The sequence below is a fragment of the Pseudophryne corroboree genome, chromosome 1 (assembly GCF_028390025.1).
Source record: "Pseudophryne corroboree isolate aPseCor3 chromosome 1, aPseCor3.hap2, whole genome shotgun sequence".
NCBI classification, from domain to species: Eukaryota; Metazoa; Chordata; class Amphibia; order Anura; family Myobatrachidae; genus Pseudophryne; species Pseudophryne corroboree.
Genome location: NC_086444.1, coordinates 560,591,585 through 560,616,292, shown reverse-complemented (window position 1 = coordinate 560,616,292; position 24,708 = coordinate 560,591,585).

Here is a 24,708-nt window from a genome sequence, read left to right as displayed (position 1 = left end):
CAGATAGTTTAAGCACGGATCTCTCCTTAACACTAGTTCCTTAAACAAACACAAGGCCTGACAAAACCCAGCACTTCTGATATAATTTTACTGCTCCCAGAATCTTCATCCTCACATCTTATCTTTTGCTGACACATGATACAACACTACGTACTGGTGATGTTGCTCTTGTCTGCAGCATGCCATCACCTATATCCTACAAGTACACATACCTGCATATAAATGGTAAAGTGGGATAAATGAGAAGTGGAATTTTTGCATATTTTTAATCATAAACATGATACCTCCAAAATTTGGCACGTAGGGCGATTGTCCCACCCTAGATACCACCACTGCTTTCTAGAATGTGAATTCTTTTTCATGCTACACCACTTATTTCTAAGTGTAAGTTTAAAAGTTTTCCCTGCAGTAAATACAGATTGTTCTATAGGTTTAATTTATAAAGAGCAGAAATATTTCTAGATGCACTAACCATATAGAGATGCATTTTAATCTACTTCACAGACTCTACCTTATGCCAGTCAAACTCCATAAAATGCGGTCACCATGCTGTTGGCATCAATGCTCGGAGGAAGGTACTATACACTCCTGCACATTTTTGGGATGGTTTCTCTCTCCATCAATTCTGGGTTGAGCTTTATGATCTATTGTCAAAAGTAATTAAGGTTGCTGGAAACCCGGATCCGATTCTCGCTCTCCTAGATTGGTCCCCCCCACTGTTCCTAAAGCTGAATGCTATTTGACAGGCCAACTTATGCTTACAGCTACAGCCGCATTAACTCATCTTTGGAAATCTCCCGCTCCCCCTACTTTGGCTAAAGTGATTTCTAAAATTCTGTATATTTTTGAAATGGAAAGTGGTAGTGCCCCTTAAGTAGAGCCCATGGTAGTGGTGTCCCTTATGCAGTGCTCCCAGTAGTAGTGCCATTATGTCCCCAGGAGTGATGCTTCTCATGAATAGCCCCCTATGCAATGCCCTCATTAGTAGTGCCCCCAGTATTATCCAGTGGTAATGCCCCTGTGTAGTATTGCTCCTAGTGGTAATGCCCCTGTATGGTAATGCACGTGTGTAGTATTGCCCCCAGTAGTATTGCCCCTGTAGTTATGCCCCAATCTAGTTATGCTCCCTGTAGTTATGCCCCAGTAGTAATGACCTCAGTAGTAATGCCCCTAGTAGTTATGCCCCCTGTAGTTATGCCCCTAGTAGTAACGCCCCCTGTAGTTATGCCCCTAGTAGTAATGTTCCCTGTAGTAGCGCCGCTTACACACACTAAAAAAATTAAACACAATACTCACCTTAAGCCCCACTCTGGCTGCCCGCTCCTCAGAAGTCAGAACTATCGGAGAGACGTCATGATGTCTCTCCCATAGCGCACACTACCAGAGCTGGAAGCCGGAGCTCAGGAGTGAGCTCATGCCTCTGGCTGCCACTGTGGGGAAGGAGCCGGGTGTTCACTGGTAACAAAATCTCATCGGGTAGACGGAATCTCCCTGCAGCTCCAGGCTGACATTCTGGAATAGGTGGATCAGGGGAGGCAGGACTGGTTCCGTCTCCAAATGGTACTGTTGGAATGCAATTCCGCCCTGTGCCAGCTCACTTTAACCCCTAGGTAGACAGGATCTAGAGAAGCATGGTGCTATTGCTGCTAGTTTGGTAGTTATGCCTTGCTGGGATTGGAATGCCGGTAGTCGGGATCCCAGAGATCAGAATACAGACCCCGGGATCCCGGCCATCAGAATGCTCACAGCAGGGCGAGCGCTAAGATGCCCCTTGCGGGCTCGCTGTGCTCACCACTTTGCGGGCTTGGTGGCTTACTGCGCTCTCCACACAAGTTTTATTCCCACTCTATCGGTGTCGTGGACACCCAAAAATGGGAATAGCCTTGGCGCAACCAACGGCATTCTTGGCAGTCGGGATTCCAGAGTCGGTATTCTGACTGCCGGGATCCCGACCACCGGGATACTAACAACATACCATTATGCTTATGCTTACAGGAATCATATTTTTTTCTGCTATCCATTGAAACAATGAATACATATATTAAATCTCTCTGCTCTTCTATTAACAAAACTACATTGCATAAAATATCAGTGACACTGCAACTGTAGGTTTGTCTGAATACGTCCTAAAGAGGTGGAACATCATCCTAAAAATCAGTAATACCTCATACCCAAGTTAAAAGCTATACATACAGTATTTTCTGAAATTAATGAAAGGTTGAATTTGATATATTTTTAAGATATTTTCCATTCGAAGCAGCTCTTTCCCTATGTAGACCTACTGTATGGCACTGTAGGTCTTCTGGGCTTAACTGTTTACACATCACTGGAGCAATTGTATCTATTTTGCTGATTACTCATTAGGGACAGCTTAAATCTTCCCTCGCCATCATGTCCAGACATGACCACATTTCTTAGCCAGGCTGCCTGTGATATTCAAATTATGAGCTTCCTTCTTTACAAATTGTTAGATATATTGTCTTATTTCCAAGACCCTGCCCTTCTTTTTCCAAACTTTTTTTTTTCAAACTAGTTTTTATTATGTTTTGCAACAGAAAATACATCAGACAGTAAGCAATACATATACAGTCAAGTCAGGTCATACAGAGAAAAAACAAATGCGTAATAAGTGATTTGTATAAGAACAGACCCAACAGCAGAATTCAAAAAGAAACCATCATAATGTAGGGAATGAGAAAAGGGGGAGAATACCTGCGGTATCCTAGAAAACTAGAAACATGAGATGGGGGGGGGGGGGGGGGAGAAACTGTACGGGGAGTAAAGAGGGTGGGGAGGGGGAATGAGCTTCTTCAGTACGACGTAATATAATGACAATATCAGAGTTGGTGAAAGCACAATGACAAACAGCAATAGTCCTCTGGAGGCTTTTATAATAATATCACAATTAAATAAAATAGCACATGAGTAATATGAGAGAAGATAGAGAGTGTATATCGTGGTGCAGGAAAAAAGAGAGAAGGGATAGAGGAGGAGAAGAAGGAGAATACAAGGGAGAGAACGTAGGAGGCATGAAGTATACTTAAATCACTTGACCATCTTCCATGAGGAGTTTTCGAAGGCAGAGGTTATTTGAGATTGGGTATCGTGATCCAATGTAGACAGATAAGGAGCCCATTTTTTATAGAAACCGGCAAGGCCGGAATAACCAGTGAGAACGCTGGATCTACGATCAAAATATAAATATTGCAGCATAACCTTCAAAACTTCTGATAGAGAGGGGGCAGACCTGGTGACCCAATGTTTCAGGATCGCCTTCTTTGAGATAGTGAAGAGCATAGTTAACATGGGGAATAGTAAGTTAATACCTTTAACCTTATCCCATACAGAAATATTAATGCATAAGCATGCCAGGGGGTCAGGTTGAAGAGAGAAAGAGAAATGGTTGTTGATAAACATAAAAAGTTTGTTCCAAAAGCGCTTAATCTTAGTACAATTCCAGAGGCAGTGGTAGAACGAGGCTCTGGCCCCTCTGCACTTAGGGCATCTATCGGAGACTGAAGAGTCAATAATTGCTTGAATATAAGGCGGTAGATAAGCTTTATGAATAGATTTGATGTGTACTTTCTGCGGGTAGGCGGAGCTCAGTATGGTCATGGTGCTGTGGTGATGTGTCAACAGAGAATCATATGACAGACAAAAGGTAAAGAAATTCTCCGTGCGCATATGCAGCCGGTCAATGATAAAATCCGGAAGGTATCCTCAACCCTTCACCAATAGTGCAAATCTAGACAGAAAAAATGGAAATAACCACTTAACTGGCGCTTCTGTTCAATCAGTAATTCATATGATTTTCATCAGATCATCCCCATCATATGTATAAAAGACATAAAAGTGGGATAGAGAACATAGTGTAATACAATTTTTTAATTTAGTACAAACAACATATAAAACATATAAAATCCAAGGTTTTGTGCAAAAATGGCATAAATATTTCACAGGGTAGGTATTCCAATTGACTTATGAAATGGAGGTTTACCAAATCAGGTGGAACTGTTTGTTAAGACAGTTCAAATCAGCTCAAGTAATATGGTGGTGATCCTCAGGGCAGCACTCACGTTCACCCTTAGCGCCGGATACAACAGGTTTAATCTCCAACAGGGCCATATTACTTGAGCTGATTTGAACTGTCTTAACAAACAGTTCCACCTGATTTGGTAAACCTCCATTTCATAAGTCAATTGGAATACCTACCCTGTGAAATATTTATGCCATTTTTGCACAAAACCTTGGATTTTATATGTTTTATATGTTGTTTGTACTAAATTAAAAAATTGTATTACACTATGTTCTCTATCCCACTTTTATGTCTTTTATACATATGATGGGGATGATCTGATGAAAATCATATGAATTACTGATTGAACAGAAGCGCCAGTTAAGTGGTTATTTCCATTTTTTCTGTCTAGAGAATCATATGAGGTAATACCCGGGAAATCTGATTGCTATGAGGCAACTAATTTATGGAGGTAGGGCTGGGAGGGTAAGTTCACTAAAAGAATATAGATTTGTTTAATTTATAAGGATGAGATTCCCAGTACTTAAGGACCTCCGCTAAAGATGAGGAGGTAGCAGGTAGATAAGAATCAAACTTCAGTGAGGATAAATAGTGTCTAGTTTGGAGAAACATAAAGACGTGGGAGAATGGAAGGGAATACCTGTTTCTCAGCGTAGCAAACTGGGTAACATGACCTCCAGGATCAAACACGTGGGAAGCAGACCACAGCCCCCTCTCCCACCACTGAAGAAAGAGAGAATTATGAAGAGAAGGAGTGAAAGATGGGGTCCCCCATAAAGAAACATAAGGGGAAGCAGTGTGGTCGCTCTTCAATTTTTTGTGTAATTTCACCCAAGTAAGTGTCTTGGAACAGAGGGTGCTCCAGGACAGATGGAGGGAAAGAGGGCTTCTTTGTATGTAAGAGAGCACAGGAAGAGTAGGGCTTGAAACTATTGGTGTCTAGGGCCAAATCAGTATAAGTACTTTTGCCCAATAGCCAGTCGGCAGCATAGCGAAGAAAAACCAAGAGAGAGTAAGAAAGAAAATCAGGAACGCCAGTGCCCCCGACAGATTTATTCATCACAAGTTTCGCATAGGCAATTTTTGTTTTTTTCCCTTGCCATAAAAAACGCGTCATTGCTCTACGCAATCGAAGTTCATCCAAGTCACGAAGGCGGATTGGGAGTGATTGCATAATGTAGAACATTTTTGGGAAAATCACAGATTTAAGGACAGCAATCCTTCCTAGCAAAGAGAGAGGAAGGGTAGGCCATCCTTCTAGCTTGATCGTAGCAGAAATGACTGGGGAGAAATTTAATTCATATATATGTGAAATAACTCTGGCAATATTAACCCCTAGATATTTAAAATTCGACTGAGTAACTGTGAAGGGGGAGGTGAGAGTAAGGGAGGAGAGTAGAGGAGGGGGAATGTGTATAGGCAATAATTCAGATTTGGTGACATTGACCTTATATTCCGCTGTTTTCCCGAAATCTGAAATCAGTCTTAAAATTTCTGGGACTGAAGAAAGCGGATCAGAGACAAATAGCAACATGTCGTCTGTAAACAGAGCAACTTTAAGCTCAACGTCACCAACATGAATACCTGTATATGCTGTGGATAGCCACAAGGCCATAGCCAGAGGTTCCAAGGCAATAGCAAATAGGAGTGGGGAAAGTGGGCAGCCCTGGCGTGTGCCTTTTTCTATAATGAAAGGGTCAGAAAGGAAGCCATTGCATGAGATCTGAGTAGCTGGTGATGAATATAAGATATGAATGATGCGGAGAAAGGCCTCTGGGAAATGAAAGCGACGGAGAGTGGCATAGAGGTGTGGCCATTCAACGAGGTCGAAGGCCTTTTCTGCATCGAGGGAGAGGATAGCATTGCCGGATGGGGATACAGAATTTTGGCATGCATAAAGAGCCACAAAAACCTTCCGCACATTGACCACCGAATGTCTTCCAGAGATGAATCCAGTCTGGTCAGGGCGAACAATGTGGAGAAGAATAAGTTTGAGACGATCAGCCAGAATCTTATCTAGTAATTTGTAGTCAAGATTAAGCAGTGATATTGGGTGGTTGGAGCCCGGGAGGGATAAATCTCTGCCAGGTTTAGGAAGTAGTTTGAGAATAGCTGAGTTGAAATGGGGAGGCGGGGCGTCAGCCGACATTAAAGGGTTGAACACGGCAACAAGAACATCTTCAATTTTAGGGAGGAGGAGTTTATAAAATTTACCACTGTAACCGTCTGGGCCTGGTGCTTTGTTTGGTTTCAGCTGTTTAAGTGCCAGTTGTACCTCATCTAGGGTGATCGGGGCTTGAAGTAGAGAGGCCATGTCATTTGAAAGGGAAGGGAAGGCCAAAGCATCCCAGAAAGGAGGAAGATTGGAATGAGCAGAGACAGGAGTGGGAGAAGGGGATGAGGAAAGGGGTGAAGTGCGAGCTGTGGAGGGAGGTGGGTTAGTGGATGCCTGCGGGGACTTATCAGATAACATTGAAGTGTAGAGATGAGTGTAATAACTCTGCATAAAATGGGCAATTTGTTTGTTCGTAGAAGTCAATATGCCCTGTTATGTACGAAGGGGGTGAACAACAGCAGGGGAGAAAGAACCTCGTAACAGGTTAGAAAGCAAGCAGCCAGATTAATTGCCAAATCGATGGAACCTGTGGTGAATCGAGAAGAGGTATTTGTGCCCATCTCAGTCAAGAATTCATCAAAATGAGTCTTGGAGAGAAGATAGGCTTGTTTTGTGATAGGGGAGGGGGCCAATTTGTACGTCTGAAAAGCCTTGGACAAAGAGTCCTCTAGCGATAGATAATGCGCAGAGTATTTCTTATTAGAAGCTGCATTAAATTAAATAATCGCTCCTCTGAGTACAGCCTTAGTCGACATCCAAAACAGGGAAGGGTCTAACTGAATATATGCAGAATTGTTTGTATAGAAGTCATCCCATGCAGCGTCTATGAAGGATTTAAATGTAGAAGAGCGATATAGTCTGGATGGGAACTTCCACAGTTTAGTTGAACCTTGTTCATCAGGAAAATGAATAGTAGAGCAAACCAATGCATGATCAGAGAGGGAAACAGGAGCAATAGTACATTCAGTGACTTGAGGGAACAAAGCATGAGAAACAAAAAGGTAGTCAATGCGGGAGAGGGAGCCATTCGCCGCTGAGAGACAAGTATAATCCCTATCAGTTGGGTGCAAAGCGCGTCATAAATCCACAACCTGTAGAATTGAGGAGAAAAGGGTGATACCCACCTTAGGAAGGGAGGGGTGTGTGCCACGTACCAGTGATTTATCTATCAGCTAGGAAGAAACTAAATTAAAATTGCCCCAATGATAAGATTGTCACCTATATGTGGGGTCAAAGGGTAATTAGCTGTTGAAAATATGACCTAGAGTAAGGGGGGGTGCATAGATATTAGCCAGCGTAAATCATTTGCCTAGCAGATCGACAGATACTACTACAAATCTACCAAGATAGTCAGCATGGACTTGTACAATTTCAAAGGAGAGGGAACGACTTACCAGGATAACTACACCATGGGCTCTGGATTTGTAGGAAGAGGAAGCCAACACAGACCATCCTAGCATACCCAGTTTCGCTGTTTCAGAAGGAGTCAGGTGTGTTTCCTGGAGAAATGCCACATCCACACCACTCTTCTGTAAATAGAGCAAAAGCTTCCTCCGCTTCGCTGGGGAATTAACTCCTCCAACATTCCATGTGGCGCAGCGTAGACTAGGCATCACTCACGGAAACAGGGGGAAAAAGAAGTAAAAACCCAAAATGTAAATAAAAGAGAAAAAAGGCCTCCAGTACAAAATCCCAGTAAAGTATGTCAGCAGACAACATCATTGTAGAGCATGAAGAAGTACATAGGGGGAAAGGTAAGAAAAAGGAGTTAATGGGAGACCAGCAAGAGGAAAGAGGAAAAAAACAGTGGTAAGAGAAGGCGAGCAAACGCACGCGGTTGATGACAAGCTTCCTATACATGAAAAACAGATTAACAGAACAATCACTAAACTCATCCGGCGGGAAAGGACAGATCTGTTCCCTCCCCCCAGACAGTAGGGAAATAATGTTGAGGCCGGGGGGGACCTCCACAGTGAGCGGTGAAATGTGTATACATAAAAAACATGCATGTCATAGAAAATCAAGAAAATGCCATAAGCACACACATAAACAGGAATATCAAACATTAAATGGGTGAACCGGTATTGAAGAATGAGTATAAGGTGGGCGCGGGGAACGCCAAAAATAATCAAATACATAGAATGGAGAAAAACAGTGGCACATTAGAGAGTCTGGAATACTGCAGGAGAGTCGGCGATGTCAGTATCTTTGGCTTGGGAGAGCTCCTGGAGGTATGCCATAGCATCAGGTGGGTTGGAGAAATCTTTGAATGAGGAGCCATCGTATATGCGGAGCCTGGCGGGATACAGCCAGCCGAATTTGCGTCCCTCAGCAACGAGACGTGAACAAACAGGGGAAAAGAACTTGCTAGCCCTTGACAGCTCAGCAGAATAGTCCTGAAAAACATGTAGCTTGTGACCTTCCCATGAGAGGGTTTTAGCCTTGTGAGAAGCCAATCAGATTTCCATTTTATGCAGATAGTTCAAGCAGCGGAACAGAGTAACCCTTGGTCTCGGTCTGTTAGGGGTCGGTGTTGGGCCCACCCTATGAACCCTCTCTATAACCATGTCTTGGCAAACCGCCTCTATGCCTAAGAGTGAGGATAGGGTGTTGCGGACAAAATGGGCCAGAACTGTCCCTTTGATAGATTAAGGGAAGCCAACCAGCCTAATGTTATTACGACGCAATCTGTTTTCGATGTCATCGATCTTGATCCAAACCTGATAATTTGCAGTAGTGAGGCGTTTTATAGAGTGCTGCAAATCACCAATATCATGGGAGAAAACACCAATCTGTTGTTCATTAACAGTGACCCTGTGGTTCAATTGCAGTAACTGACCAGTGATATCAGCCACTGCTTTATAAAGGAGAGGGGACATAGTGGCTGTAATGGCTTCCACTACCTCTCTGTATGTAACAGGGGCATCACAGCCCAGACTCACATGCCCTCCAGAAGACGGTCCCCCAGCTGTGGGTTTCTTAGGGAGAGGGAGTGCGCTCTCAGTGGCGGTATCTGGCGCCATGTTCCCTGCAGCGCATCTATTCTCCTGGCGTGGAGGCTGCGGCGGCTGCTGATTTGACGGAGAGAGCGGCATCAGAGGGGCCAGAAAGTGATCCATCGGTGGCGTGTGGGGAGGCAGAGGCACTGTGGAGGGCTCCGGGGTCAAATCGAGGCTTAGAAGCCTTGTAAAGGGTGATATCAGGGGAGCCGGGAACAGAGCTCAGAAACGGAGCTCCTCACTCCATTAAGCGGGAACCGGAAGTCTTTCCGAACTTATGATACTAAAGACAATAGGAAACACATGTAATAGCATGCACAGATTTCACTGGAGGTGGATGCTTAATTTATTATCCGTCAATTTTGATGTGTCTAATAAAAAGAGAATATATTTTTAATTTTAATTAGATGCAAACAAATAAGACTTACCAGGCACATAGCCAGACCTTTATGGGGCCCATAGTAATATTTAAAGGGGCCCCTGTCCACATGCATCTAGAGAGATACTTCCCTCCACAGCAGTTTCTTTTATGCCCCATGTGACAGGACGGTACCGTATGGAAGCACTCGCCGCTTGCCGCGTCCCGTCGACTGCGCACAGAATGGAAAGTCAAGCCGCACGAGGCCTGACCACATAGGGGATTGCCGCTTACCGTCAGTAACCGCCTGTTACTGACTCCACCCACTGCGCTGTGGGCGGGTTCTTGCTGCCACCACCAAACTCCTAACCTGCCGTGGCGTTTGGAACCACGGTTCTGCTCTGTATGTGCCGACGCACTGCCTTACCACCCCTGTGTGGTGCTGACGAATCCCCACTAGCCACTTGCTAGGCCTCTACCGGTAGCTGGCGGAAGGCGGAGCTTGGAGACGTCAGGTGCTTCCCTGGACAGCCGGAGAACGGGGCTAGGTTTGGCCTAACCCTGTAGGTCACAAGATGAAGCAGTCTTCTTGAGGCAAAGGTGTTTATTGCTCAAATAACCTTTAAAAAGGCTCCTCCCTATTGCTAGGGGCAACAGCATACAATCAAGATGTTTTCAGCAGAAGAAGATGTTACAATTCACTCTCCTATGGGCCAACTGCCGTTCTTTTATCCCTCTCCAAGACCCCTTACCACAGGGGGTAAGCCCGCCCTGTGGTGTACAACCAATCAATGTTTACCCATGAGCTGTGCATGCTCTGGTCTCATGCACACCTTTACATTGTTCCCTATGGACAGTGGGGAGTGGTCGGTCTCCTTTGACCCTCCTATCTTGGAGATTCAGGATACTCCCACGGTGCCGTTCAGTCTGGCTGGGGGGAAGTTTTTCCCTCCTAAACTGACTTCCAGAAACCTGCCCGGGACCCCTCTCACTGCCTGCAGCCTGGATTTGGGCTCCAGAGCTGGGCAGCCTGGCTCCCCGGCCCAGGTTTCTTGGCACTACGGCTGATCTCCATGGAGCTCCAAGAAACCACTCAGCTTGTTTCATAGCTAAGCTGCTTCTCTTTCTCCCTGTACCTCTTGGAAATGTGAGGCTGGATGGGAAAACATTCCGTTTTTGGGGAAAAGGTCTAGGAGAATCCATCAGCCTGCACAGCTATGGATTCCCCCCTCCTGGGACACACAATCAAGTAAGTGCAATTTATCTTTAAATACATTACATTTAAATCACACTGTACATTTCCCTGTAAATATACACTGAGCCTGTGCCCTGCACAGACTCTACATACTCAGGCACTGCAGTGCCTTACAACACACTGTAGGTCATTATTTAACTGCTGTGCCCAGCGCTCAGCGCTGGGCTTCCCTAGCCCTGCAGCCTGGCTGCTAGGGCTCTCTCTCAGTGCTGGAGGTATGGGGCTGGCTTCCCCCATCCTCCAGCCTGCCTTCCTGCCTCTGGGGTTCCAGGGAGCTGGCTCTCCCTGTCCCCCCAGTGTGGCACTAACCAGTGGCCTCGCTGCACGCAGCGGCGCACCCCCCTGTACCGAAGTCCGGCGGCCCGGGACACTTGTCCTGGCCGCCGTGACCCTGGCTTGTTTCAGCGCTGAGGCGCCGGGAGCGTAGCTCCCGGACCCCAGCGCTCACCATCCTGCTGGGCAGCCTAATTTCACCCACGCCGCTAGGGAGCCGGCTAGCCCGGTCCCCCATGAGCGGCGCCTGTCTGGTAGCCTCGCTGCAGCGTCCGGCGGGGAGCCGGGCTGCAGCGCACCCCCCTCGCCGGCTAGCAGCCCGGGACGTCCGTCCCAGCTGCTGCGGCTGGCCACCCGTGCTGGGCTGAGGCGCCGGGAGCAGAGCTCCCGGCCCCCAGCGGCGGCTCTCACAGAGAGCACTGCAGCGGGAGCCGAGCTCCCAGCCGCAGCGCTCACCCTTCTCCCCGGCGCGCACACTCCAGTGCGCCCGGGGCTACACTGACCGCTGCCGGGAGCGGAGCTCCCGGACTCCGGCGGTCAGCGGCTGCCTCCTCTCCCCCGGCGCGCACACACTGCTGAGCGCGCCGGGGGCTGTCCTCCCTGCCGTGGTCTCCGGAGAGGTCCGGGACCACGGCACAGTTTAAAAATACATTTGTGTACATTGATAAAACACGGCGCCTAGCGCCCACAATACATTTTTCAAATCTGGCTCCAAGCGCCCATTGTCCTTAACAAATGGCGCCGGGCACTAGGGATTAACCCCTTCAGTGCCAAGGCGGCCATTTGCCTCATGGCTGGGGCTCTCCGGCCACACCCCATAATAGTGTCCTATAGTAGTTTATCATCTGAACAATAGTAGTGTTACGTTCCTGGTGCTCAGAACAAGAGTGATGTTGCGTAGTGAGTCCAGAGCACCAGAACGTGACACTAAAATAAGGTGTGGTATGGAAATAGCCCCTAGCAGCCTTCCTCCATTGTTTCACCCGTGTGGTCAGTTCACGCCTGTGTGACTATGGTTTCTTGGGCCCACGGCAGCCGCGTTTGAAAGGCGGATTAAGTCTGCCCAACTCCGATGCCCCCAGGTCTTAGAGTGAGACAAGGCGTGAACCGAGACAGGATAATAACAAGGGGACCTCTAACTAAAGCAAACAGAAGGCTAGGGGCTACTAACAACACTAAAACTAAATATATGTGCGGCACGCCGCCAAAGGAAAAGAACAACAAAGGAAATGCTGTCCACGCGCCGACACAATACTGTTGTGTACCGGCGGTGACAGCATATGCAGAACCCTCTGCAAAACACCAGTAACAAATATAACCAAAGAATACAGCGGCCTAGGCCGACGGACGCGGCAAAGCCGCTACTCATGAAACTGGTACAAATACTGGCAAACGGACAGGAACCCCCAATGTAGCAGACACAGGCTCACAGAATCGGAGGACAGGCAGAATCCCAAATGACAGACCGGTGGACACCAAGAAGCCAGATACTCGATCAGGCACAGACAAAGCCACAGGACTTCTGGACAGGAATGCTTCACGGCAGGACACTGGATCAGACACTGGAACAGACACTGGAACAGACACTGGATCAAGGCTGGAAGCAGCTAGACGGAAGCAGCTAGACAGAAGCTGCTAGACAGAAGCTCAGAAACTCAGGAACTGGCAGGAACTAGCTCAGAACTATCACCGGCGTCTGTGTATTGCACTGAGCCAGAATATAACAGGGAGCCCTAATTAATTATGTCATGCAGCTGCCCAGCTACACGACTCCAAACTGACAGGTGCAATTAACAGACAGGTGAGGCCAAACACATGGAAACAGGCTGCAATTACACAGACTCACCACCGGCAGCAAACAAGAGTCTTCTAAACCAGAGCAAAGGGAAATCCTGGCCTGCAAGAGAACTATAACATAAAATACATAAACGGAAAACAGGAATGAACCACTACCTGTGGTTCATAACAGTACCCTCTCCTTAAGGGTGGGCTCCGAACACCCCATGACACCCACGGGGAACAGAAACAGAAGTATAACATAAAACACATAACCAAAATGCAAAACAGGAATGAGCCACTGCCGTGGCTCATAACAGTACCCCCCCCTCTTGAGGAGGGGTCAACGGACCCCAAAATTCAGACTTTCCAAAACAAGGGATACAAAAAAAAACCTGACACACTGGTCTAACAGGCAAGAAAACAGAAACAAGCTGTGGCAACAGCTTGTAACAGTGCCCCCCCTTGACGGTGGCCACTGGACACAAGACAAGGAAAAAAAAAAATCTTTTTTTTTTTTTTAATCAGGCAAGAGTCAATAATTATTTCTTTTTCTTCTTCTTTTTTTTTTACAAAGTTCTTGAGGTCTGACCAAGGTAATTCCCCAAACATTGTCTGAACTGATGGTACCTTCCAGCAAGGCTGGGTTCAAATCAGAGATTGGTTTCTTAACCTTGAGAGCTGAACTTTCAGGCAAAGTACTACTACTAGAAGAAGACAGAAAAGCACATCCTGCAGTCAAAACAACGGGCTGAGACTTTTGTGCCGAGTTTACAGTATACGGTGGACTCTCAGCAGATAAGACGGGTGACCTAGAGGAACCTGAACCAATTTCTTTGGAACCATATCTCTTAATAACTGCATCACTGAATGCCGGGGGATCCTGAAGAATGGGATCTTCAGTTTTCAATAAGTTGGACGCCCACTCAAAAGGCTCTCCTCTAAAGGAATATATCAGATAGAGCACAAGGTTCTCTGAAGTGATGCCCGGAAATGGTCTAGACAACAAAATGGTGTAGTAGTGTTTGGTTAGTGCAAAAAATTGGACTAAGTCCCCATCAAAGACTATAGACGTTGAGATATCAAAAGAGTCAGGATCTGCTTCCTCCCCATCTGACTGACTGGAGTGCATTGCTAGGACCTGGTCACTACTGACCTTACTCGGGGCTGAGACTTTCTGAACCCCACCCGGGGCAGTGGCCCTCGGAACCCCACCCGGGGCAGTGGCCTTCGGGAACCCCGCTGGGGCAGTGGCCTTCGGGAACCCTGCTGGGGCAGTGGCCTCGGATTCTTCTACTGGGACCGGGCCGTCAGCCTCCCTCTCTGGGACCGGGCCGTCAGCCTCCCTCTCTGGGACCGGGCCGTCAGCCTCCCTCTCTGGGACCGGGCCGTCAGCCTCCCTCTCTGGGACCGGGCCGTCAGCCTCCCTCTCTGAGTCGATAATTATCGAAACTTCTCCCGGGACTATGACCTCCGGGACTTTTGCTGAAGCTATAACCTTCAGACCCTCCACTAACACTATGCCTCTTGAGTTCTTTCCTGGGGAAGCAACCTCTAGACCCTTCTTTGGGGCTGTGTCTCTTGAGACCCCACTTGGGGATATTACTTCAAAGATCCCTTCTCGGGTTTTGCTTCTCGAGTTCCCTTCTAGAACTATGGTTTTAGATACCCTTTCTGGGGTTGCGCTTTTCAAGTCCCCACCTGGGGTAACAGCTTCTGAGACCCCTTCTGGTATTGACACCTGAGCTATTATATTCGATGTCCCTCTATGACCCAGAACATCGGGTACCGCTCCAGGACTCTGGGCATCGGGTATCGCTCCAGGACTCTGGGCATCGGGTACCGCTCCAGGACTCTGGGCATCGGGTACCGCTCCAGGACTCTGGGCATCGGGTACCGCTCCAGGACTCTGGGCATCGGGTACCGCTCCAGGACTCTGGGCATCGGGTACCGCTCCAGGACTTTGGGCATCGGGTACCGCTCCAGGACTCTGGGTATCGGGCTCCGCTCCAGGACCCCGGGCATCGGGCACCGCTCCAGGGATTTGCAACTCTGCTTCAACAGGAAAATCAAGAGAGGAGAGAAACATTATCCTTTGGTTCCTGAATCTATAATGGGGCCCCCTAGCCCAAGGACCCCAATTATAGGACAGAGTGCTTTTTAGTGTGGGTTGTGTGACAAGTACCTCTGCCACAGTAGAGACAGGAGTAGGTCTTGTATCCTGACTCAACTTGGCCAGAGGGCAGGACTTGTCGCCACACTTTGGCTTGCGCAATTCACAGGTCTGCAGATAGTGGCCTAAACCCCCACAATATAGGCATAAATTTAAGTTTCTGCGACGCAGACGCTCCTCTTCTGAGAGCCTGGGCCGCAGAAAACTTTTAAACTTTTTCTCTCCAACTGAACCTGAGGATTCTCTTGTCCACATATTGTCAGCAAGAGTCTCTTCAGAGATAGATGTACTCTCAACAACTTCTGGCAAGATAAGCAAAATTTTGGTCAGAAGGTTTTGCAGTTGCTTTAAGGATTGCTGCAAAACTTCCAGCCGCTCAGGTTTCAAAGCACTGAAAGCAGAGTTCAGGGCTGAGAGAGATGCTTGCAGGGCTTGCATAGTAGGCATAGGAGGATTTCAAACTAGACAAAACAAGACTAGAGACGATTCTAGACACGATTCTAAGACAAGATTCTTAGACAAGATTCTTAGACAAGATTCCAGACACGATTCTAAGACAAGATTCTAGACAAGATTCTTAGACAAGATTCTAGACACTGGACTGGGTTCTGCACACCGAATTCTAGACAGGACTGGATTCTAAACACCGGACTGGATTCTGCACACTGAATTCTAGACAGGACTGGATTCTAGACAAGACACTGGACCCAAAAAGAAAAAACTACTATTTAGCTTTGTTTCTTTTTTGTTGTATGGCCGGTGATAATGTTACGTTCCTGGTGCTCAGAACAAGAGAGATGTTGCGTAGTGAGTCCAGAGCACCAGAACGTGATGCTGAAATAAGGTGTGGTATGGAAATAGCCCCTAGCAGCCTACCTCCATTGTTTCACCCGTGTGGTCAGTTCACGCCTGCGTGACTATGGTTTCTTGGGCCCACGGCAGCCGCGTTTGAAGGGCGGATTAGGTCTGCCCAACTCCGATGCCCCCAGGTCTTAGAGTGAGACAAGGCGTGAACCGAGACAGGATAATAACAAGGGGACCTCTAACTAAAGCAAACAGAAGGCTAGGGGCTACTAACAACCCTAAAACTAAATATATGTGCGGCACGCCGCCAAAGGAAAAGAACAACAAAGGAAATGCTGTCCACACGCCGACACAATACTGTTGTGTACCGGCGGTGACAGCATATGCAGAACCCTCTGCAAAACACCGGTAACAAATATAACCAAAGAATACAGCAGCCTAGGCCGACGGACGCGGCAAAGCCGCTACTCACGAAACTGGTACAAATACTGGCAAACGGACAGGAACCCCCAATGTAGCAGACACAGGCTCACAGAACCAGAGGACAGGCAGAATCCCAAACGACAGACCGGTGGACACCAAGAAGCCAGATACTCGATCAGGCACAGACAAAGCCACAGGACTTCTGGACAGGAACGCTTCACGGCAGGACACTGGATCAGACACTGGATCAGACACTGGAACAGACACTGGATCAAGACTGGAAGCAGCTAGACAGAAGCTGCTAGACAGAAGCTCAGAAACTCAGGAACTGGCAGGAACTAGCTCAGAACTATCACCGGCGTCTGTGTATTGCACTGAGCCAGAATATAACAGGGAGCCCTAATTAATTATGTCGTGCAGCTGCCCAGCTACACGACTCCAAACTGACAGGTGCAATTAACAGACAGGTGAGGCCAAACACATGGAAACAGGCTGCAATTACACAGACTCACCACCGACAGCAAACAAGAGTCTTCTAAACCAGAGCAAAGGGGAAATCCTGGCCTGCAAGAGAACTATAACATAAAATACATAAACGGAAAACAGGAATGAACCACTACCTGTGGTTCATAACAGTACCCTCTCCTTAAGGGTGAGCTCCGAACACCCCATGACACCCACGGGGAACAGAAACAGAAGTATAACATAAAACACATAACCAAAATGCAAAACAGGAATGAGCCACTGCCGTGGCTCATAACAAGTAGTGCCTTAGTTATGTTTATGCCCCTTAGTAGTGCCCTAGTTCACATGATGTCACATTGTAGAGCTGTTAGTACACATTATACAACACAGTACCTCCAATTCACATTATGGCATACAGTGTCCTCAGTTCATATTGTGCCACAGTACAGTGCTCCAGTTCATATTATGCCACACTATAACGCCTCCACTTCATATTGTGCCACAGTACAGTGCTCCAGTTCATATTATGCCACACTATAACGCCTCCACTTCATATTGTGCCACATTACAGTGCCCCTGTTCATATATGTAACATTATATTGTCTTCCAGGTCATTTTATACCACATTACAATGAACAGGTCCAGGGGCTCAACTAGATATAGTGTTGGCCCCAAGGCAAAAGTATGTAAGGGTGCCTATGTACCAACCAATGGTGACATATGTATAAAACACGTGTGACAGGGAAGGTGACGCTCCTCAGCTCTGGGCCCCATAACAACTGCACTCCTTGAACCTATGGTAGCTACGTATGATTTCCTGACAGTCTGGATCCTGACGGTCGAAATCCCAACGCTGGAATCCCGACAGTCAAAATCCCAACATCGAGCGCAGCGTATCCCCTCACGGACTCAGTGGCGAGCTTTGCTCGCCACACTATATTTGCCCTTGGGTGATGGCGTGGACCACCACCCTAGTGGGAATACCGGGCGGTGGTCGAGATTTCGACTGCAGGCATTTTGGCTGTTGTTGGGATTCCGGCGTCGGGAACTTAGGGCTGTAACTAGGTGTGTGCCAGTGGTGCCTTGCACACAGCGCAACTGCACTGTGGGTGCACCATCTGGCAGCACCACCTGCATTGCCGCTGCGCGTTTCTCTCACTGCCTCCCACCTCCTGCCCTGCACGTGTGTGTGTGTGGGGGGTTTCTAGGACCGGGCAAAAAAATTTTATGTAAAGAGGCTGGAGTTGCGGGTCACCATTTAAGCCCTGCCCCTTCTTGAACTTGGCTCCTCCCCTTTAAAGACCCGCAAATCGAGGGTTGTGCACTTGTGATGTGTGTTTTGGCACTTGGCAGCTGCTGTAACCTCCAACTGCCACAGTCCCTCTACTGGCAGCTGCATCCTATTACTATAGCCCTTTGCCTGGTACTCTTTCTGGAGGCACTTGTAAGTGATTCTATTCCAAAAATAGAGCCTAATTCAGATCTGATTGCTGGGCTGCATTTTTTGCTGCCCTGCGATCAGATAGTCGCCGTGCAAGTGTGTGTTCCTATGTGTTAGCAGAGCTGCTAAAAATCAGTTTGTGCAGTCTCTGCACAGCCAAGGACTTACTCTTCCAGTGTGATTGAATCCTGCTGATCAGGCTTGAGCTGACGTCAGACACCCACCCTCAAAACGCTTGGGCATGCCTGCGTTTCTCCGGACACTCCCTGTAAACAGTCAGTTGCCACCCACAAATGGCCTCTTCCTGTCAAGCACCTTGCGTACACCCGTGTGAATAAATCCATTGCACCATCCTGTCGCTGACCGGTGAAGCCCAATGTAGCTGTCAGACACGCGTGCGCATTCTGGCTCAGACACATGCGCTGTTAGGACCTGATCACCAGCTGTGCGGAAACGCACAGCAGCGATCAGATCTAAATTATCCCCATACTTATATCTGCTGTAATGTGTAAAAGGGGACTATACCTGCCATACTGTGTAAAAGGGGACTCTACCTGCCGTACTGTGTAAAAGGGAACTCTATATGCTGTAATGTGTAAAAGGGGACTCTACCTGCCGTACTGTGTAAAAGGGGACTTTACCTGCCGTAATGTGTGACAGTACCTGCCGTACTGTGTAAAATGGGGACTCCACCTGGTGTTATGTGTGACAGGTGCTTCTGTGCCGCTAATTTGAATTATGGAGACTACTGTGCAGCTTAACTTGAATTGGTATTATTTTGTGGCCACGCCACTTCCCTATGAAGCCACACACCTATATTTTTGTCGCGTGCCTACGGCACGCACTGGCCCTGTTTTAAATATGGGGGGGCGCCGATGCTGTTTCTTACACACAGCGCTAAAATGTCTAGTTACAGCACTGACCAAAATAACATGAAAAATTCATGTCTATCTTTTCATGTGTCGACCATTTCCGTGTTGACATGTAAGCCTTTTGACCTTGTTGACCTTGTGCAAGTCGACCATTTGGTGGTGACCTAGACATTGTCGACCTTCTACCTGTCGGCCCTTTGATCCATAACGCTCACAGACATAAGGGTAAACCGTTGGAGATCATTATTTAATGCGCTACAGTATAGCCAGATCCGAAACTTGGCTTTTCGGCACCCGGAGCAAGGCAGTAATTTGCCCCTCCCCCCAAAAAAATAAAAATAAAAATTAAATAATAAAAAATATATAATAAATAAATAAATAAACAAATAAATGAAAATAAATAAATAAATACACGCAGTAGTGCAGACTTATTCTAATTACACTGCACAGTATTACCCCTCATTACGCCGCACCCACGGGGGAGAGAGGGAGAGAGAGATGGGAGAGAGTAGTCGCACACATAAGTACATACAGTGCCCCTTTCCTGAGTCACACTCACCATTTAGGCAGGCTCAGGATGATGCTGGATAGTGACGTCTCCACTCTCCTCTCTTCCTCTCTACCATGCTGGCTGGCTGGGCTGGCTGGATTTGCACAGTGCGGGTTGAAATAACTGTCCTGGTGCCTCCTCTGATCCAGCACCCAGATCACATGCCCCCCTAGCCCCCCAAGTTGCGGCCATGGTATAGCACATACATGAAATACATGTTTAACAAACAAAGGGCCAGTGATTGTTTAATTACTTAAATAGTAATGGAAGTTTTCACCTACCGTAGGAGTGCATCCAAATAGAGCTGCTGGTATGCTAATCAATGGAGCCTTTGCAATTGCTCTGCTGGCAGCTTCATGCCTCCTCTGCTGTTTACAGGGTGGGCAACCCTTTGGACAAGTGAGGACAGCAGTTCCATGTTGTACAGTATAGGCCCACTGGTGGTAGTGTTCTCCAGTAAGTAATTAGAGATTGATTCTTAGAGGTGTATTTACCAAAGGCTGATTTTCAGAAATTCTCATTGTTCTAAAAACAATAAAAATCGATCTAAATTGATGTTGTGTTTCTGGGGCTAAATTACACATGTATTCTCATTTAAAAAGTAATATAAAAAATCATCTGTTTCTACATGTGTGTTATAGCTCCTGAAACGTACTATCTATTTAGATCGATTTTCATTGATTTAAAATAAAAAAATAAAAATAAAAATTAGAACCTTTAGTAAATATATCCCTTACTGGACCCACGTCCAGGCGAGTGCAGAATAATTTAATTTTATTTTGTCTTGCATTTCATTAACCGCTAATCCCATAAAGGGCCCTAGGCTGATAGCTGAGAGTCTTTTCTTTCCAGGGGTACAAGATCTTGCAAAATCGGCCCTAGGGAAGTCAGAGATATCTGACTTCAACCCCTCTAAGCCTGTTAATTGCTCTTACCAGCCAGATATCTCGGGTTTTGTCAGACTTAAGGGCCCCATACACTAGAACGATAATGCCCGATTTCATCCAATTTCGGCATTCAGGCCGATATATCGGGTGAAATCAGGCATTTTGGATGTGTTTCTGTTCCGATCCGATCCGATGTGCGTTCCCGTGAGGGTCAGATCTGCTCCCCTAAATCGTTAGTGCTGCACTCGTAATATGTCGGTTCCTGCAGGCATGGCTGGGATCGCATACGATATATTGCATGCAAAATGTACCAAATCGTATGGAATCATATGGAACCACTCCCGGTTAGCTCCCGGGAGAGTTCAAGGGAAATCGCCTCTGACTTCAGCCTCAGACATATCGTTGTAGTGTATGGTGCCCTTTAGAGTTTTTGAGGGTACATTCCTCAGAGAGCTGGGACTCTCTCCTTTCGGTGGACACTGGCAGCTTGTCTCTATTATGCCCAGAATCAGAGAATGATGAATATTACGCCCACTCCACTATCCACCCCTGCCCTGTGTATTAAACACCCCCTACCACCCTGGAAGTCATGTCCCGGGGCCCCTTCATTCAGCCCAATGCCCCCTTCTACAGATTAGTTTCCTCCCTCCTGCCCCATCTCCCACCATCTGTTCAGTAAAGGAGTAATTAGCAGGAATTACTGCTCCAGGTCCAACATGTTGAGCGGAAGATAGAACACCCCCTACCGCCCGCGGGACATCAAAGCTACCACTGATAGCACCCCCTACCTCTGGAGGATGGGTAGGGACCCCAGTGCATTGCTTTGCCCATTGCCTACATTGCTGTTAAGACGGCCCTGTCTAGAGGGCTGGTACCTCCTGGAAAATGTGCTTTCAATTTCAGATATTTTTTATATATGGTCCAACAGTGGTACTCTCATTAATTAGAGATGGGACAATGCCCACACTATTAGCAGAAGCACCTTGAAAGTGATAAATGACACATGTATTGACACATCTATGTAACTAAGACCTCTGCATTTATTGATGCTATAGAGGCAGGTTTTAAACATTTAAACAATTATTTTTTGTGCATATAAGTGGATGAATTGGTTATCCACTTACAGTATATGCACCTTTTGTTAACTGTAAATGTATTAAGCAACTTACCTTTCTCCCTATCTCTTTACAGAAATAATATGTTGTGTAAATATTACATATAATGAAACATTACAATTTACTTCAATACAACAAAACTAGACAGTAAAAGTGTATGACCACACTCATCGGCAGCTCAGTAAGCACCTCAGTGAGGCTGAAGTGTTTCTTGATCCTGTTAGTTAAGGCAGAGGACAAGTTAGAGATGGGGCCTGATTCAGAGGGGTGTAAGGTGGGAAGGATTTTTGACATGGTATGATGATTTTCTCTAGGCAAATTTTTTTTTATCATAAAACAAGTCTTCTATACAGGAACACAGGGTTCCCTGTACAGCCATACAGATACTATGCCGTGCCGCCATTTTATTGAGGTTTAGTTTGTTATACTGTATTTGTCATGGCTGTATGAGACATTGCTGACAGCCACAGTACTATACAGTCATGTGCAGAACAGATAAGGAAGCTGTGGTGCAGTAAATTAACTAGATCACATAATTCTCATAGTCGCAACATTTAAAATACTTTCCGCTGAGCCATGTATGCGTGTTATGTGCAATACAGGCTCTACAAACCTGTGAGCAATACAATCCCCATTATGTCATCTATACCACGCAGGGGCGTTTGTAGAGAGGAGGAGGCCCATGTGCAGGTTCCGGCTGGGCCGCCTCCTCTCTAGCCGGCAGCGCTGTGTAGACTCTGGGCACTAGAGTCCCTAGGATCTCTGGGAAAATGGCGCGGCAGCCATTTTCCCAGTGATTTACCTACTGCGCATGCGCGAAACAGCGGGAAAATGGTGCCGCACCATTTTCCCAGTGATTTCGGCAGTGCTGCTGCTGCGCCGCGGGACTCCGGAGGGTAAGTATTTCTATTAATAGGTGCAGGGTGTGCGGTTTGTGCCCCGCTGGATCCCTGGGGCCCTTGTGCACCGCACACACTGCACTCATTATAACACGCCAATGTTACCACGTGATATAATAGTGGGCCTCATTCAAACGTGGTTGGAGCTGCACCCATCGTTGCTAAGTACCAATTTCCGTTACTTTGCACATGCGCAGGACCCAATCTGCGTGTTTGTGAACAGGTCCTGCGATACAGGACACAGAGCAGCTGTAGACTATCACTGACAGACTGCTGCTATCTGGGGGCCGAGGAGGGGGCGGCGACAGCTTCCATTTGTGAAATGGAGGCGTGTCACCGCTGTTTAGGGGGAGGGAAGAGGCCAGGGATCTCCACCGTAGGAAAAAGATTTCCTGGTTGCTGTGACGGGCAGCTTGCGCGGCACCATGGGTGTGGGTGATCCAATGCCTGTGTACTAGGACGCAGGTCGGATGACTAGTGCATCAGGAAGCGCCTGCATGTAACAGACGCCTCCTACTGCATTACCATACAGCGCTATCACTACTGCTTTCAAGGAAGCAGCAGTGATAGCACCTCTGACCACATCTGAATTAGGCACTGTGTACTTTGAGCATATAAATGTATAATGTAAACTTAAAGCTTAGGGAATAAGACTATGTAAATATGTTATACAATTGAAAGCTGACACTACACATTTTAAGTAAAAATTAAAAATTAACCAGTGCAAAGTGACTGCTGTTATATGGGTCCTTAAAAAAAAGTATGATGATGATTAAAAGAGAATAATAAAATCATAGTTTTTCTTGCACTACAGAATTTTTAGATATATTTATTATACTGCTGTCAGTCCTACAAATGCAGATAGTTTTGAATATTTGTCCCAGTACTGTCAATCAGGCAGTAGTACACAGGCTGACCCACCGCCACCCCTACTCCCCCCCCCCTTCCCCAGACATTGGCTGATCCACGACATCCCCCCCCCCCCTTCCCCTGGAACATACACTATCTGCCCTACTTCTCCGGTGCCTAGGAGCAGCACCTGCGCCTGTCATTGAAGAGGAGTGGACACTGCAGAAAGCTAAGTCTCTGGGGGCAGCCCAGCATCTCCGGGGATGCTGGGCTGTCCCCGGAGTGATGTCATCAGAATTTCCAAAAGGCCACGCCCCCTCCAAGTTAGGCCATGCCTCCGGCGTACCATGGGCTACAGAGTGCGCAGCGGATGACACCAGACCGAGTGACGTCTCTGTGCATAGGATCAGGGTTATTTAACAAAGGCTATCAGGGCTATTTAACATGGGGTACCACCGCAGATATCATCTTAGCTTTTTAGAGCTGGCACACATTAGCCAATGTGATCCTCAAATGACATCAGCTTGTTCTGTCCATAGCGAAGGTCGCACATGCCAGTATGTAAATACAGGAGGTATAGTGATAGCTCTCGCTCTGTTGGATGCGTGGTCCCAGCAAGAGCTCTTGTTAAATTAACCTGAACTAGCATCTCTAATAACTGCATGTCGCTGAGATAAAGAATGTTGTTTATCAGAGTAATATTTTTTTTTTTTAATTGTTAAATAGGCGGGATCCGTTCAATTTACCGGCTGTCGGGATCCCGGCAGTCAGGATACCAATGCTGTGATAATGTCGATATTATCTTAAACCATAAAGCTATACCTCTAGATACACTTTCACCTGAATACACGTGCTACGCACTTTGTACGCTATTTGCGTACAGAGTCCCGTAAGTGGTACATACTTGGCGTACACACGCCGCGCTGAGTGTACAGAGTACGCACAGCGCGCGCACACACAATTGATAACCTTTAAACCTTATTAGTAATACAATTTAATAATATGGTTACACTTTAAACCTTTATGCAGCAAAGCACTGCAATGATGTTATACCTTAAACCTTAAGTAGCGCTGACGGTATAAAGTACCCGCAGTGCGTACACCTTATCAATACTTATAAACCTTATACAGTTAAATACGCTTTAAACCCTATCAGGGAAATGAGGACACAACACCGATATGTAGTTGAACACTGGGTTCTAAGGCCACAGTGGATTATTTAAAAGGGGGTAACAGTACAAGTTATACACTACAGACCTAACAAGATATATCTAAACAGAATAATGGCTACAGAGAATGTACATACGTGAGAATGTTTGCAAGCGCAACCCGGCCGGTCCTCCGCTTGTCAGGTAGAAAGCGTTCAGAGTCTTCTGACCGGCCAGGCAACAACGGGCTTTATATACACAACTTACAT